At 49.1% G+C, this 16,285-nt stretch overlaps 1 long non-coding RNA gene across 1 annotated transcript; it reads right to left on the reverse strand.

Moving 5' to 3' along the window:
• Positions 1-6,286: 6,286 nt before the first annotated feature.
• Positions 6,287-7,207, reverse strand: LOC149912384 (uncharacterized). The gene is made up of 3 exons (XR_016462309.1): positions 6,796-7,207; positions 6,477-6,683; positions 6,287-6,382 (listed from the first exon to the last, which is right to left on the reverse strand). It is a non-coding gene; the product is annotated as an uncharacterized LOC149912384 (long non-coding RNA).
• Between the last annotated feature and the right edge of the window lie 9,078 nt (positions 7,208-16,285).

Raw genomic sequence — 16,285 nt, forward strand, 5'->3', positions numbered from 1 at the left:
AAAGCAGCAGCACAGCCACCACAGTTCTGGGGGAGGTGCTGTATTTTTCTCAGGCTTGCTTATCCGAGCCACTGGAAGAAGAGGAGCTCAAAATAACCATGTGGGAAGAGGTGTGTTTATGGCAAAGGACACGGTCATCATTAAGAGCAGCTTACTGTATCAAAATAGGCAAGGAAAAACCCAAGGAAATGGGGGCAGGGAACTGAGAAAGCTTCGCTGCCACACTTGCATCAAGCTTTTCCTGTGTGCAAACCATAATAATGACGGTTTCCTCCTTGTGAAGTTTGGGCTTGGACATTCTCAGCATCCAGCAACAGGATGCCATACCCTAATGGAAGTCCAGAGGTCTGCTGTCCCCTTGAAGGTAAAAGAGAATCTCAAAGGTCCTGGAGAAGGCCTGCATTTGGTCAAGGTGTCAGGTCAAGATCAAGCTAATGGAAGAAGACACTCACCTGCTGCATCTGCGATGTCTGCTCTGGATTTGGAGCAGAAGAGGACGTCTGTGTGGTTGATGATGAATTCCACCACATCCGACTGCGTCTGCAGCTCCATGCAGGCAGCTCTTCCGCTGGCGCAGGCAGACTCGTTCTGCTGTGATCTGTAGAAAAGGCAGATTTTAGAAGTCATTTCTCCAAGACCGTTTCCCCGAGTCTGAATTGTTGCAGCCAAAAGCTGTCAGCTGAGGCTCTGGAGACTTCCGCAGTGGGCAATCAGTGATGCCACTGCAGAAATTCCCCTGGATGATCAAGGACACGTCAGTCCCATCTCAACAAGACTGCAGAAATTGTCACCTAGACATTGTGCCCGTGGGGATGGAGAACAGCTCAGGCTCCTGCTCTTCTGTCAGCCACAGATTTTACAGGAGAAGAGCACATTTGATGGAGAAAAAGGGAGCACTGTTTTTTTTTTTAATGGAGAACAGATGTAAGCGTTGTGTTGAAACAGAACCAGCAGTTTACCTTAAGAGGTTTGGAGCCCACACAATGGCTAGGTTCTTGGCATGCATGTTTGTGATGGTGGAGCTCCCAGCCAGACACGCCAAGTGTCTCATCAGGAACTCCAGTGTCCTGGAAAACAAGAGAGGCAAACGTTCAGCACCAACGAGCATGCCGTGCTGCAATTCAGAAAGCAAACCTCCATTCATGCTACTTCTTGTGATTGCTACTGTCACCGAAGATGAAGTAGATCCAACCTGACTGAGTGCCACGCTGCAGCACCAAGCCCCAGCACAGCACAGCCGCAGCCATCAGCTGCACCAAGCGTGCCCCCGTGCCCAGGAACTGACCCCATAAAGTAACCCCATGGAGCCTTCAACCCTTCAGCATACACAGGCATCGTGTTGCCGGCATGAGACAGAGCCTGGAACCGCATCGTTGCCCTCTGCAATGCAGTAGGGCTGAGCTCAGCAGGCTGAGGGCAGCACTGACCTGTAGTGAGGAGCGGGCAGCTGCTGGATGACGTGCTGCATTCTGAGCAGCCGCTCCTCCTCTGTAGCGGCACCAACAGCATCCTGGAGTAGTGCAGAAAGGGAGCGAGACACCAATCAGGCTAGTACACCACTGCGAGTAAACCTCGTGGGGCTGACAGCAAAAGGGCCTCCGAGCTGGGGCACTGCTGCAGCCATCTGCCAAGAGGCCCAGGAAGAGGGAAATGAAAGACGTGGCCTTGTGCTTACCGAGAACTTGCCGTACAGCTGGTGGGTGAGCAGAGGGTTCGGGAGCTCCCTGAAGTACATCTTGCAGAGGGAGCTCACGCTGTGAATGTCGCGGACGGTGAGCTCAGGAATCTGCTCCGACTCAAATTCCTGCCTGGAGAGAGGGACGCAAACCCGGTTGAGCGAGAGGAAGGCAAGCCCAAAGCCACACCAGATGCACTCAGGCTGTGTCAGTCGCAGCACTCTTACCGCAGTCTCTGGATGTTGGACGCGACGCCGGACAGGCGGTATATCCCCTGCACCACGCCGTGCTGCTCAATGAACTCAGCGCAGCTCTGGAGGACCTGGGGGACTGAAGAACACGTGCCAGCCGTCAGTGGAGCTCCTGATTCAAGTCCTGCTGCAGGCTGTGCTTCACATCCCATCCACTAAGCCCAGCCAGGCTTGGCTGAAGCAAATACAGATGTGCTTGTCTCTTAGGAGCATCCGCCTCACTTTATCCTTCAGCCATCAACTCCCATTACACGTGCCTCCACGGCTATCAGCCTGCCCCCTGCTAGATATGAGCTCCCTTTCATCTTCTTTAGATGCCCAGCAGAGGAAGATCTCAGGAATGGGCAGCTCCTTACCATCACGACCGGAGTGGAGAAGATGCTCTCCCAGGTCACCGCCAAACACCCTTTCCTTCTCCACCTCCCGCTCGGTCGGTTTCTTTGGGCGGGCCTTCACCAAGGAACGAAGGAAGGTGAGGATCTTGCTGCGTTTCTTGGGCACTGCACAACAAAAGGAAGAAACCAGGTCATTTCAGGTCTGGCTCCGTTGGACGAGGCCGAGCACAGCACATTCTACAGAGCACGTCAGAACGGGAAGAACATTACCAACCAGTACATACAAAAAGGGATTTTCCCCATGCCTGGAGGAGCCCAAGGCCAGGTTGGATGGGGCCCTGGGCAGCCTGGTCTAATCTGACATTAAATGTGGGGGCTGGCAGCACAGCCTGATGCAGGGAAGTGGAAGCTTGAGGATCCCTGAGGTCCCTTCCATCCCAAGCCATTCCATGAGAGTTCTATAGTTTCCCTAAGTCCAGTCATAAACACAGGAGGATTGGGCCAAATCTCTGCCCCATGGTGTGCATGAAGAATCATCAACTCAGAGGACAATGTGGGATGGATTAAGGAGGTACTAAACATTGAACGCACCCCAAAAAAGACTTCATTTTGCTTTCCCACACCATCAAATGTAACATCCGTACCTGGCTTTGGCACTGAGTTGATGAGTGCCTCAGGAATGTTCTTATTAATGAGTTCCACACACTCCCCTGGGAAAAATCCAACCTGTAACAAGAAGAGAGGCCAACTATTGCATGCAGCACTTCTCAGATCTGAACTGTTAAACCAAAAGCCACGTAACATTTCCCTCGGAACGTGCTTGCCTGACGTTCCATAAGACTATCCAGCAGAAAATGGCCATAGTTCAAAGCACAAACGTAATAATTTTTCAACATTTGCAGATAAAGGCAAGGTCCTCTGACACCGACACAGGGAAACTGTTTATGTCCATTAGGCATCCTATGCAGGCAGAGCAGCTCTAAGCTGAGATTCCTGCCTCTACTGAAGTTGCACTCTCCAGTCTGAAGCTTGTGCCTACCTGGAAGCCGAGCTTGCCTCTCCACCAGGGGGTCAGCTCCTTTGGTGGCATGTCGATGACACAGATGATGTCTCCCACCTGCAAGAGATTGCAACGTCAGTCCCAGCTTCAGCACAGCTGGGAGGAAAGCACAGCTCAAATGTCTGCATTCTTCTGCACTGCCAAACATGGCCGAGCCTGAGAGCACTTGCACCAGTGCAGCTCTGAAGGCATTTGCCATTGTAAAATTGAGCAACAAGGAACGCCTTGAACTGCTTACCTCAAAGGAGAGTTCATCCGCTGCCTGGGCAACGTATCTCTTAATAGCATGGGCAGCAGCAATAGCTGGAACATTCACAGGTGCCACCTCATGGTCCAGCAGGGGCTTCCCCTTGTTCTCAGTCTGAAACAGAGAGCACAGGCCACGGTGAGGAGCTGGGAACCAACAAGGAGGATTTCAAGGTGAGGAGCACATCTGCAGAGAAAGCTGCAGGAAATGCACTCGGTCCTTATCATGGGCACTTCAGAAGGAACTGCAAGTGTAATAACGGCTGTTTCTCTCCCTGGTGTGCAGCAGGCACACGCCAGGCAATGCAAAGATGCATCTCTCCCCACCCAGACTAATCAGCAATGGCACTGACACAGACAGGTGGCCTTGTCCATTTTGCCCCATCCTTTCCTGCGCTCTTTGTGCAGGAAGGCTGACTGTTTCAGATGCTAGGAGACCGTGAAGAGGGAAACCAAAGCTACGGCTGCAGTTACAAGGTGCAAACAGTGCCATTGCAAGCACCAAGCAGCTCTCTTGAGCAGTCCAACCAACAGCGAGGCCAAACAGAGCAGAGAATGATTGTTGTTTCTGCAGCCATTTCAAGGGAAAAGTCAGTAGAGGACAAACCCCACAGCCGAGATGGCTCTGGTACTTTTAAAAACTTGCCACGCTTGCACTGCTGTCTTGCCACAGAGGAGCTCTCTTGGAAAGCAGGAGAGCACATCTGCGGCTCACTCTGCTGGCTGCAGTCAGGGAACAAAGACCAATCAGAGCTTCATACTCTACCTCTGTCCATGCCAGGTCAGGCCCACAGCTGATCTCACTGCACGCCACAGCCATCAGCGTAGGTGTGACAAGCTGGAACTGAAAAGAAACACACTTTTATTTTCTCTGTTCACATCTCTGCTGTGCTCCCTACAGCTGTCGAGCACACTCACACAGCCCAAGCACGCCTGCTGGTGTCCCTGGTGATGCTGTGCAGTTCTGCACAAGCTGGGGCTGGGACTCTTTGCCTAAGGGATTGGTTTCCTGTAGACCAGCTGGTCACAGCACCACAGACAGCATCCTTCTGAGGGCTGAGCTGCAGAGCACGTGGAGAAAACCCACACGTGACCAGCGTCCCATCAAAGCTGGATGAGGCTGTGTTACTAAACATGGGGCGTCACGGGCTGCTAAAGCATGTGGGGGGACAAACCATGGCAGGTACCTGGCAAGAGATCAGAACGAGGGAGAGAAATCTCACGAATCCGCAGCCGTTCCTTGTCACTTTGCTCTGATCTTCCACGAGCAAAAGCTGCAGCAGGGAAGCAGGCAGAGGGTGGAGAGAGGAGAGAGAAAGAGCAGGTCAGTTTGCTTCCATGGTTTAGCAAAGATTACGAGGGAAAAATTTCTGCAGGCTGAACAAGCCCAGCTCCCTCAGCCTGTCTTTGCAGGGGAGGTGCTCCTGTCCCCTGATCATCTCTGTGGCTCGCCTCTGGACCCTCTCCAACAGCTCCCTGTCTTTCTGGACACTGTACTGCAGCTGGGGCCTCACAAGAGCAGAGCAGGGGGGGACGATCACCTCCCTGTCCCTCATGGCCACCCCTCTGCTGATGGAGATAATGTGATCCTATGAGCTCCGCCAGCCAGCAGTTCTCAGCACTCACTGTCCCCCCGTCTCTCCCACACTGTCTCAGCTTACCTACAAGGTGCTGCACAGGACGGTGTGAAGACAAAGGGACGCAGTCGGTGCACAAGTGCAACAAGCGAGCTGCTCAGTCAGAGCTCCAGCGCTCCAATGAAGGGACGCAGCACGCACTGCTCCTCCCCTCATTCTAGCCCTTATGACATCACTGAGGGCCACCAGGCTGCTCCACCACGACGGACAGGGTGGGGAGGCAAGACCAGTCACAAGGGCAGAAGATTCCAACAGCCCAGCCCAACGTTCTGGAATCAGGGGCTGCTTGGAATTCTACCCCAGCCAAATCCTGGAGAAGCTGGCACGGGGTCGTCATGACCAAAGCGCAGGACCTGGCGCTTGCTCTTGTTGAGCCTCGCACAACTGGCCTCAGTGCATCCCTCTGGAGGGCCTTCCTGCCCTCAGCCAGATGGACGCTTCCTCCCAGCAGCGTACCTTGCAGTGCTGGGCCCATGTCAAATCCACACTAGAGTGGGTTTTGTTACATTCAAGGGCATGTTGCAGCACCCATCTATTTCACCTGGAAGGAAATAAAGCAGGAGATGGGAGAAACACAGAACTGCTGCCAGACTGCTTAATCACTTTCTTACACCAACTTCCATTGCCTCATCCCCTACCCCAACTCCTGGATGATGCCCACGGGCAGATCGTTGGATCTCAAATCCATAGGACTCCTTTCACAGGGCTCCATCAAAAAGGCTGTCACACTTGTTCCGTACACTCACACTGACCCAGCAGTGGTATCACAGTCACTTAACACACACACAACAACCAAACCCGAGCATGCACATCCCTTCCTGCGTGACTGCAGCCCACAGCTCCCCTTCACACCTCCGTGGATCTCTGGTGTTTTACACTGATGCAGCCTCGCTGCAGCTCCGTGGCTGTCACACAAGGCCTGCAGGACCTCTTTCTCTGCAAACCCCGTCTGCAGGCATTGGTTCACGAGGTTCACCTCCTGCCCTCCTGAGCAAAAACAAGCACTAAGAACAAGAGCAAAGCACGCTGGACTCGACCTGGCTGGATCCCCAACCCTCAGTCCTGTCACACGGACCCTGGTGTGGAGACTCATCCCCAAAGCCTGGCTGGACATCAGCACAGGCATCCTTCTTCAAACGCCCCATCCAAGCAGCAAGGGATCAAAGCGTTGGCACAGCTGAAACAGAAATGCTGTGTGAGTTTCCTGTTAGCACTGAGCAAATCTACCGCTGAGCAGCAGGATGTGAGACAAGCAGCAGAAGACACCCAACCTGCAGAACCAGCTCGTTTGGGGTCGGTCCAGATGTTTGTCTGCTCCCTTCCCTGGCCCAGGCCAAGCTTGTGAGCTGCTCCTCCTTTGTGCAGGGGGAAATGGTGCAGATGCCATGTGGTGGCTATGCACAGCATGCCTTGCACTTGCTTTTCCTCTCTCCATCTTCCATCTTCCATCAAAAAACAGCATCTCAAACCTTCCCTTGCTAAAAAAAAAAAATCACTTAGTTAAAAAAGTACTGGCAGGCTTGCTTTTTAAACTACCTTACTTATGCAGCTTGATCCTTTAAAGCAGAAGCTCACCAAGCAAGGAGCTACCTTAGACAAGCTCAGCCTGCAGGGAAAAGTGATTCCTCTGCGTCTGCAGACTTTGCACACATTTCCAGGTGCAGCAGTCAGCCCAGTTCTCAGCACAGCTTTACCAACCACAGAAATCCAGCTGATTTTTTCTCTCTTCTGAAACACTGCACTGCTGCAAGAAGCAAGGATTAAAACCACAGAATCAAGAACTGGGCTTGGAAGGGACCTCCAGAGATCACTGAGTCCAACCCCTGCACAACGGGCTCCCTACAGCAGGCTGCACAGCTGGGCGTCCAGGCGGCTCTGGAACATCTCCAGAGAAGGAGAACCCACAGCCTCCCTGGGCAGCCTGTTCCATGCTCACCGTGAAGAAGTTCCTGCTCTTACAAAGAAGGAAAATAGGACACCTGTTGGGAGGGAGGTCACAGAAATCTCCAACAACAACCAGTGCCCTCCAAACATTTGAGATCTTTAGACGTATAAGAACGATGTAAGAGTTCTTTCTTAGTGGTATCTGATACCCCGAGTTTAGGATATTTTCCTAAGAATAGTGACAAAAAAAGATATGATAAGGGGTACTTAAAGCACAGCATCTGTAATCAGATCAGACTCCTGCATTGTGAATACTTCCATGAGTATTCCTGCAGAGTGCATCACTTAGTCTCTCCTTAGCCCTGTGTTCATGGTTTTCCTGTAAGAGCTTGTCTAAACACTGCCTATAATCGTGGTTATGCTAGAAGCATTTGGATTTATTGATCCTCAGTGTGATTTCAATAACAAATGCAGATGTTTTTTTGTTAGGGACAGCTTTCAATTTATCAATTGCATTAGGTATTGACAACCACGGGGGTACAGTACAGAGAATTACAGGAAGATTAATTTCTCCATCTCCATACTCCTAGACATTTATGGTTACAGTGATGTAGTTATATACAAAGTTGCAAGATACAAACGCTAGAATAACCTCTTGGTGTTGTGAAACTGATGTTCACAAATACAAATGACAAAATTCGATGAATCTGTGATTCTGAATACAAGAAGTGACTCCACTCTGATCAGAAATGCCTATTAATTGTGTTTATTCCTTACATGTCTGAATTTTCATTTCACTGGTCCCTCCAGAAAGAAAAAAATCAGATCTCAGACCCTCACAATGATTACAGACAGACATTCCTGATACCACGATTGTTACAGCAGACCTTGGTAAAGGCAAACAGAAAGTTACTCAGAATTACTGAAATGATGGGTAGCACAGCCCTCATCTCCTCTGGCAAACAAATTCGGTGTTAGATTGATACCTGGCAATTAATTCGGACTTCAGCACTGAATTCAGAGCTTTCAGGACAGCGATGCTCTGTCTAGGGAAGGCTGTGTTTACTGCAGCAGCAGGATGTCTGGAGCCCAAGTGCAGAGTCTCAGTGTTCCAAAGCCTTGAAGAGGTGCACCGTATGTGCTGGGGCTGATGACACAGACACTGGAGCAAGGCCAGTGTGATGTTAGAAACTTGACGAGCAGCTGATCTGTTGTCAGCCATTTCTGGACACAAACGGGATCTGGTCGACTTAGGACATGACCTTTGGGCTGGAGAGCAACTCCCCGAGGAATCACACAGCCACTGCAGACCGTTGGCAAGAACCCCATACCAAAACAGCTCATCTGCAATCAGTTTTTAATCTGTGCAGCAGTGATTGGAACAGGCGCACGCTCTCTGCAATTGCAGGAATGTTCACAAGTGGAATGGACATCACCTGTGTGCTCCAGCTCTCCTGTGTGCATGGTAGGAGCAGTGGTCCCCCTGCACCCAGGGCTGCAATAAAGTCCTGTGGGCTTTCTAACCTGCCAACCAGCAGCCCAGGCTGCCCAGAGCCACATCCAGCCTGGCCTTGGATGCCTGCAGGGATGGGGCATCCACAGCCTCCCTGGGCAACCTGTTCCAGTGCCTCACCACCCTCTGCCTGAAAAACTTCCTCCTCACTTCCAACCTAAACCTCAACACCCCCCGTCTCAGTTTAAAGCCATTCCCCACTTGTCCCATCACTATCCACCCTCCAAAACAAAACACCTCGGCTGTTCAACACTGAAAGAGCAAAATAACCCACAGCTCTTACTTCCACTGTATGCAGTTAATTCCAAACTTAAGGTCACAGGTTAATTACTCAGGTGATCCTTCCTGACAGAAGAACTACTCGTAGTGATGTGTAGGAGTAAGGAACTGTTTGAAAAGGTCATGGACATATTAGAACTTGCAGCATTTATCTTAATAGATGCCTACATTGCAAAGCATTTTGTAAAACACACGTTACAAGTACTGTGCATTGGATTACACTATATCAAACTCTAAGTAACAATACAGGTTGCTTTTAAATCTACACTTACATGTTTTCTTCTAACTCCTTGATAAAATTCCTTACTACCTTCAGTTTTACAGCCAAAGCAGTGTTTGAGCTGGTAATGTACTCTTGAACAACACTGCTGACTTTAGCATTTGTATGTTTAGATCTGAAAAGAGAATTTGGTCATTATTTCACGATGAGAGAATCTTATATGACAAAACAGAATTACAAAAATCTGACAATACTGTAAAATGCCAGCGTAAGAATGTGGCTTTAATTTTTTTTTCTTTTTTTTTCTTCTTTTTTCTTTTCCTTTTTCTTTTTTTTTTTTTCTTTTTTTTTTTTTAAATGGTGAGTGTACCATTACTTCAAGACAAGAATTTTGTTTGTAAGTCGATCTCTATAACTGTTCTTGGCATCATTCTGTAGGATGAACTAGATACATGGAATTTGGCACTGGCTCCCCAGGGCAGTGGTTTGGCACTGAGCTGACAAAGGCCAAAGAGCATTTGCACAATGCTCTCAGACACAGGGCTTGACCCATAGGAGGTCCGGTGTGGAACCAGGAGGTGGAATACATGATCCTCGAGGTCCCTTCCAAATAAAGATATTCCATCATCCTCTAATACTTATATTCCCAAGTCCTGTACACAGTGCTCAGATGATGAATTGAAAGGTTCCATGTAACAGTGAGGTATCTATGTCCCTTTACCACTCAGTTATTCAATTTGCCACATGGATCTTTTATCCAGTCACATTAAAAAAACACTCAAAGTATTTCCTTCAGTCTTCCATTCTGGTAGAGCTTTCTGGAGCAAATAAAGAGTTGCAACTCAGAATGTCCACACCTCCCTTCCTGCACCCTGCATACTTTTTTCACTGCACTGTGATTACGTACCATTCCATTGTCACCCTCATTCTGTCATTATCTAGGCAGTTTACTGCCATTAAATTTTCCAGCAACAGATGCCCACGAGTACAGCCAGCCTGGAAATATTTTGATTACTTACCTTTGTCCTGATGTCCTTGTAGGAGGTGGGACATTTCTCCATCTCAGCAGCAGAGGGCAGGAGAGTTGCAAGTTGAGGGCACACTCTCCTCTGTTTTTCTGGCACTCACAGAGAAAGAGAAGATGAAAACCAGCATTGTTTCCCTGCCCATGGCAAACACCATCCTTACAGTCCTTCCTGACATCAGCACTAATTGAAACAACATCCCACTCACCTTTGCCATGTCTGGCAGAGGTTGCAGCTCTTTCTATTGCATCCCTCTAGCTTTCAACTCAAGAGCTCCTGTGTCACACAAGGAAAAGCAATCTTTTACCTGCTGTGCCATGCTCATGGCAACACCAATGCAGATGCCAGCAGCTGATGCCCACAAGGACAGCCAGCCTGGACTTATTTTCATTACATATCTTTGTCCTGATGTCCTTCTAGAAGATTGGATATTTCTCCCTCTGAGCCGCAGAGGGCAGGAGAGTTCCAAGGTGAGGGCAAACTCTCCTCTTTTTCTGCCACACAAAGACAAAGAGAAGATGAAAACCAGATGTGTTTCTCTGCCCATGGCAAACACCAGCCTTTCCATCCTTACAGTCCTTCCTGACATCAGCACTAATTGAAACAACATCCCACTCACCTTTGCCATGTCTGGCAGAGGTTGCAGCTCTGTCTATTGCATCCCTCTAGCTGTCAAGTCAAGAGCTCCTGTGTCACACAAGGAAAAGCAATCTTTTACCTGCTGTGCCATGCTCATGGCAGCAGCAATGCAGATGCCAGCAGCTGATGCCCTCAAGGATAGCCAGCCTGGACTTATTTTCATTACATATCTTTGTCCTGATGTCCTTCTAGAACCTGGAACATTTCTCCATCTCAGCAGAAGAGCACAGGAGGTGTCCAAGATTAGGGCACACTCTCCTCTTTTTCGGTAACACAAAGAGAAAATGATAACCAGATGTGTTTCCCTGCCCATGGCAAACACCACACTTTACATCCTTACAGACTTCCTGACATAAGCACTAATTGAAACAACATCCCACTCATCTTTGCCATGTCTGGCAGAGGTTGCAGCTCTTTCTATTGCATCACTCTAGCTTTCAAGTCATGAGCTCCTGCGTCACACAAGGAAAAGCAATCTTTTACCTGCTGTGCCATGCTCATGGCAGCAGCAATGCAGATGCCAGCAGCTGATGCCCACAAGGACAGCCAGCCTGGACTTATTTCCATTACATATCTTTGTCCTGATGTCCTTCTTGAAGCTTGGACATTCTCCCTCTGAGCAGCAGGGGGCAGGAGAGATCCAAGGTGAGGGCACACTCTCCCCTGTTTATCTGGCACTCAAAGACAAAGAGAAAATGAAAACAAGATGTGTTTCCCAGCCCATGGCAAACACCAGACTTTCCATCCTTACAGTCCTTCCTGACATCAGCAGAAATGGAAACAACATCCCACTCAAGTTAGACATGTCTGGCAGAGGTTGCAGCTCTTTCTATTGCATCCCTCTAGCTTTCAAGTCAAGAGCTCCTGTGTCACACAAGGACAAGCAATCTTTTACCTGCTGTGCCATGCTCATGGCAGCAGCAATGCAGATGCCAGCAGCTGATGCCCACAAGGACAGCCAGCCTGGACTTATTTCCATTACATATCTTTGTCCTGATGTCCTTCTACAAGCTTGGACATTCTCCATCTCAGCAGAAGAGGGCAGGATGGGTCCAACGTGAGGGCACACTCTCCCCTGTTTATCTGGCACTCAAAGAGAAAGAGAAAATGAAAACGAGATGTGTTTCCCAGCCCATGGCAAACACCAGCCTTTCCATCCCTACAGTCCTTCCTGCAATCATCAGCAATGGAAACAACATCCCACTCACCTTTGCCATGTCTGGCAGAGGTTGCAGCTCTTTCTATTGCATCCCTCTAGCTTTCAAGTCAAGAGCTCCTGTGTCACACAAGGAAACGCAATCTTTTACCTGCTTTGCCATTCTCATGGCAGCAGCAATGCAGATGCCAGCAGCTGATGCCCACAAGGACAGCCAGCCTGGACTTATGTTCATTACATATCTTTGTCCTGATGTCCTTCTAGATGCTGGAACATTTTTCCATCTCAGCAGAAGAGGGCAGGAGGGGTCCAAGGTGAGGGCACACTCTGCTCTTTATCTGGCACTCAAAGAGAAAGAGAAAATGAAAACGAGATGTGTTTCCCAGCCCATGGCAAACACCAGCCTTTCCATCCTTACAGTCTTCCTGACTTCAGCACTATTGAAACAACATCCCACTCACCTTTGCCATGTCTGGCAGAGGTTGCAGCTCTTTCTATTGCATCCCTCTAGCTTTCAAGTCAAGAGCTCCTGTGTCACACAAGGAAAAGCAATCTTTTACCTGCTTTGCCATTCTCATGGCAGCAGCAATGCAGATGCCAGCAGCTGATGCCCACAAGGACAGCCAGCCTGGACTTATTTTCATTACATATCCTTGTCCTGATGTCCTTCTACAAGCTGGAACATTTCTCCATCTCAGCAGAAGAGGGCAGGAGGGGTCCAAGGTGAGGGCACACTCTGCTCTTTATCTGGCACTCAAAGAGAAAGAGAAAATGACAAGCAGATGTGTTTCCCTCCCCATGGCAAACACCAGCCTTTCCATCCTTAAAGTCCTCCTGACATCAGCACTAATTGAAACAACATCCCACTCACCTTTGCCATGTCTGGCAGAGGTTGCAGCTCTTTCTATTGCATCCCTCTAGCTTTCAAGTCAAGAGCTCCTGTGTCACACAAGGAAAAGCAATCTTTTACCTGCTTTGCCATGCTCATGGCAGCAGCAATGCAGATGCCAGCAGCTGATGCCCACAAGGACAGCCAGCCTGGACTTATTTTCATTACATATCTTTGTCCTGATGTCCTTCTAGAAGCTGGGACATTTCTCACTCTGAGCAGCAGAGGGCAGGAGAGTTAGAAGTTGCAGGCACACTCTCCTCTTTTTCTTCCACACAATGAGAAAATGAAAACCAGATGTGTTTCCCTGCCCATTGCAAACACCAGACTTTGCATCCTTACAGTCCACCTGACATCAGCAGCAACTGAAACAACATCCCACTCACCTTTCCCATGTCTGCCAGAGGTTGCAGCTTTTTCTATTGCATCCCTCTTGCTTTCAAGTCAAGAGCTCCTGTGACACAAGGAAAAGCAATCTTTTACTAGCTTTGCCATGCTCAAGGCAGCAGCAATGCAGATGCCAGCAGCTGATGCCCACAAGGAAAGCCAGCCTGGACTTATGTTCATTACGCATCTTTGTCCTGATGTCCTTCTAGAAGCTGGAATATTTCTCAATCTCAGCAGAAGAGGGCAGGAGGGGTCCAAGGTGAGGGCACACTCTGCTCTTTATCTGGCACTCAAAGAGAAAGAGAAAATGAAAACCAGATGTCTTTCCCTGCCCATGGCAAACACCAGCCTTTCCATCCTTAAAGTCCTTCCTGACATCAGCAGCAACTGAAACAACATCCCACTCACCTTTGCCATGTCTGGCAGAGGTTGCAGCTCTTTCTATTGCATCCCTCTAGCTGTCAAGTCAAGTGCTCCTGTGTCACACAAGGAAAAGCAATCTTTTACCTGCTGTGCCATGCTCATGGCAGCAGCAATGCAGATGCCAGCAGCTGATGCCCACAAGGACAGCCAGCCTGGACTTATTTTCATTACATATATTTGTCCTGATGTCCTTCTACAAGCTGGAACATTTCTCCATCTCAGCAGAAGAGGGCAGGAGGGGTCCAAGGTGAGGGCACACTCTGCTCTTTATCTGGCACTCAAAGAGAAAGAGAAAATGAAAACCAGATGTGTTTCCCTGCCCATGGCAAACACCAGCCTTTCCATCCTTACAGTCCTTCCTGCAATCATCAGCAATGGAAACAACATCCCACTCACCTTTGCCATGTCTGGCAGAGGTTGCAGCTCTTTCTATTGCATCCCTCTAGCTTTCAAGTCAAGAGCTCCTGTGACACAAGGAAAAGCAATCTTTTACTAGCTTTGCCATGCTCATGGCAGCAGCAATGCAGATGCCAGCAGCTGATGCCCACAAGGAAAGCCAGCCTGGACTTATGTTCATTACGCATCTTTCTCCTGATGTCCTTCTAGAAGCTGGAACATTTCTCCATCTCAGCAGAAGAGGGCAGGAGGGGTCCAAGGTGAGGGCACACTCTGCTCTTTATCTGGCACTCAAAGAGAAAGAGAAAATGAAAACCAGATGTGTTTCCCTGCCCATGGCAAAAACCAGACTTTCCATCCTTCCAGTCCTTCCTGACATCAGCACTAATTGAAACAACATCCCACTCACCTTTGCCATGTCTGGCAGAGGTTGCAGCTCTTTCTATTGCATCCCTCTAGCTGTCAAGTCAAGAGCTCCTGTGTCACACAAGGAAAAGCAATCTTTTACCTGCTGTGCCATGCTCATGGCAGCAGCAATGCAGATGCCAGCAGCTGATGCCCACAAGGACAGCCAGCCTGGACTTATTTTCATCACATATCCTTGTCCTGATGTCCTTCTACAAGCTGGAACATTTCTCCATCTCAGCAGAAGAGGGCAGGAGGGGTCCAAGGTGAGGGCACACTCTGCTCTTTATCTGGCACTCAAAGAGAAAGAGAAAATGAAAACGAGATGTGTTTCCCAGCCCATGGCAAACACCAGCCTTTCCATCCTTACAGTCTTCCTGACTTCAGCACTATTGAAACAACATCCCACTCACCTTTGCCATGTCTGGCAGAGGTTGCAGCTCTTTCTATTGCATCCCTCTAGCTTTCAAGTCAAGAGCTCCTGTGTCACACAAGGAAAAGCAATCTTTTACCTGCTTTGCCATTCTCATGGCAGCAGCAATGCAGATGCCAGCAGCTGATGCCCACAAGGACAGCCAGCCTGGACTTATTTTCATTACATATCCTTGTCCTGATGTCCTTCTACAAGCTGGAACATTTCTCCATCTCAGCAGAAGAGGGCAGGAGGGGTCCAAGGTGAGGGCACACTCTGCTCTTTATCTGGCACTCAAAGAGAAAGAGAAAATGACAAGCAGATGTGTTTCCCTCCCCATGGCAAACACCAGCCTTTCCATCCTTAAAGTCCTCCTGACATCAGCACTAATTGAAACAACATCCCACTCACCTTTGCCATGTCTGGCAGAGGTTGCAGCTCTTTCTATTGCATCCCTCTAGCTTTCAAGTCAAGAGCTCCTGTGTCACACAAGGAAAAGCAATCTTTTACCTGCTTTGCCATGCTCATGGCAGCAGCAATGCAGATGCCAGCAGCTGATGCCCACAAGGACAGCCAGCCTGGACTTATTTTCATTACATATCTTTGTCCTGATGTCCTTCTAGAAGCTGGGACATTTCTCACTCTGAGCAGCAGAGGGCAGGAGAGTTAGAAGTTGCAGGCACACTCTCCTCTTTTTCTTCCACACAATGAGAAAATGAAAACCAGATGTGTTTCCCTGCCCATTGCAAACACCAGACTTTGCATCCTTACAGTCCACCTGACATCAGCAGCAACTGAAACAACATCCCACTCACCTTTCCCATGTCTGCCAGAGGTTGCAGCTTTTTCTATTGCATCCCTCTTGCTTTCAAGTCAAGAGCTCCTGTGACACAAGGAAAAGCAATCTTTTACTAGCTTTGCCATGCTCAAGGCAGCAGCAATGCAGATGCCAGCAGCTGATGCCCACAAGGAAAGCCAGCCTGGACTTATGTTCATTACGCATCTTTGTCCTGATGTCCTTCTAGAAGCTGGAATATTTCTCAATCTCAGCAGAAGAGGGCAGGAGGGGTCCAAGGTGAGGGCACACTCTGCTCTTTATCTGGCACTCAAAGAGAAAGAGAAAATGAAAACCAGATGTCTTTCCCTGCCCATGGCAAACACCAGCCTTTCCATCCTTAAAGTCCTTCCTGACATCAGCAGCAACTGAAACAACATCCCACTCACCTTTGCCATGTCTGGCAGAGGTTGCAGCTCTTTCTATTGCATCCCTCTAGCTGTCAAGTCAAGTGCTCCTGTGTCACACAAGGAAAAGCAATCTTTTACCTGCTGTGCCATGCTCATGGCAGCAGCAATGCAGATGCCAGCAGCTGATGCCCACAAGGACAGCCAGCCTGGACTTATTTTCATTACATATATTTGTCCTGATGTCCTTCTACAAGCTGGAACATTTCT

The sequence above is a fragment of the Phasianus colchicus genome, chromosome Z, assembly GCF_987193195.1.
Source record: "Phasianus colchicus chromosome Z, bPhaCol1.hap1.1, whole genome shotgun sequence".
NCBI classification, from domain to species: domain Eukaryota; kingdom Metazoa; phylum Chordata; class Aves; order Galliformes; family Phasianidae; genus Phasianus; species Phasianus colchicus.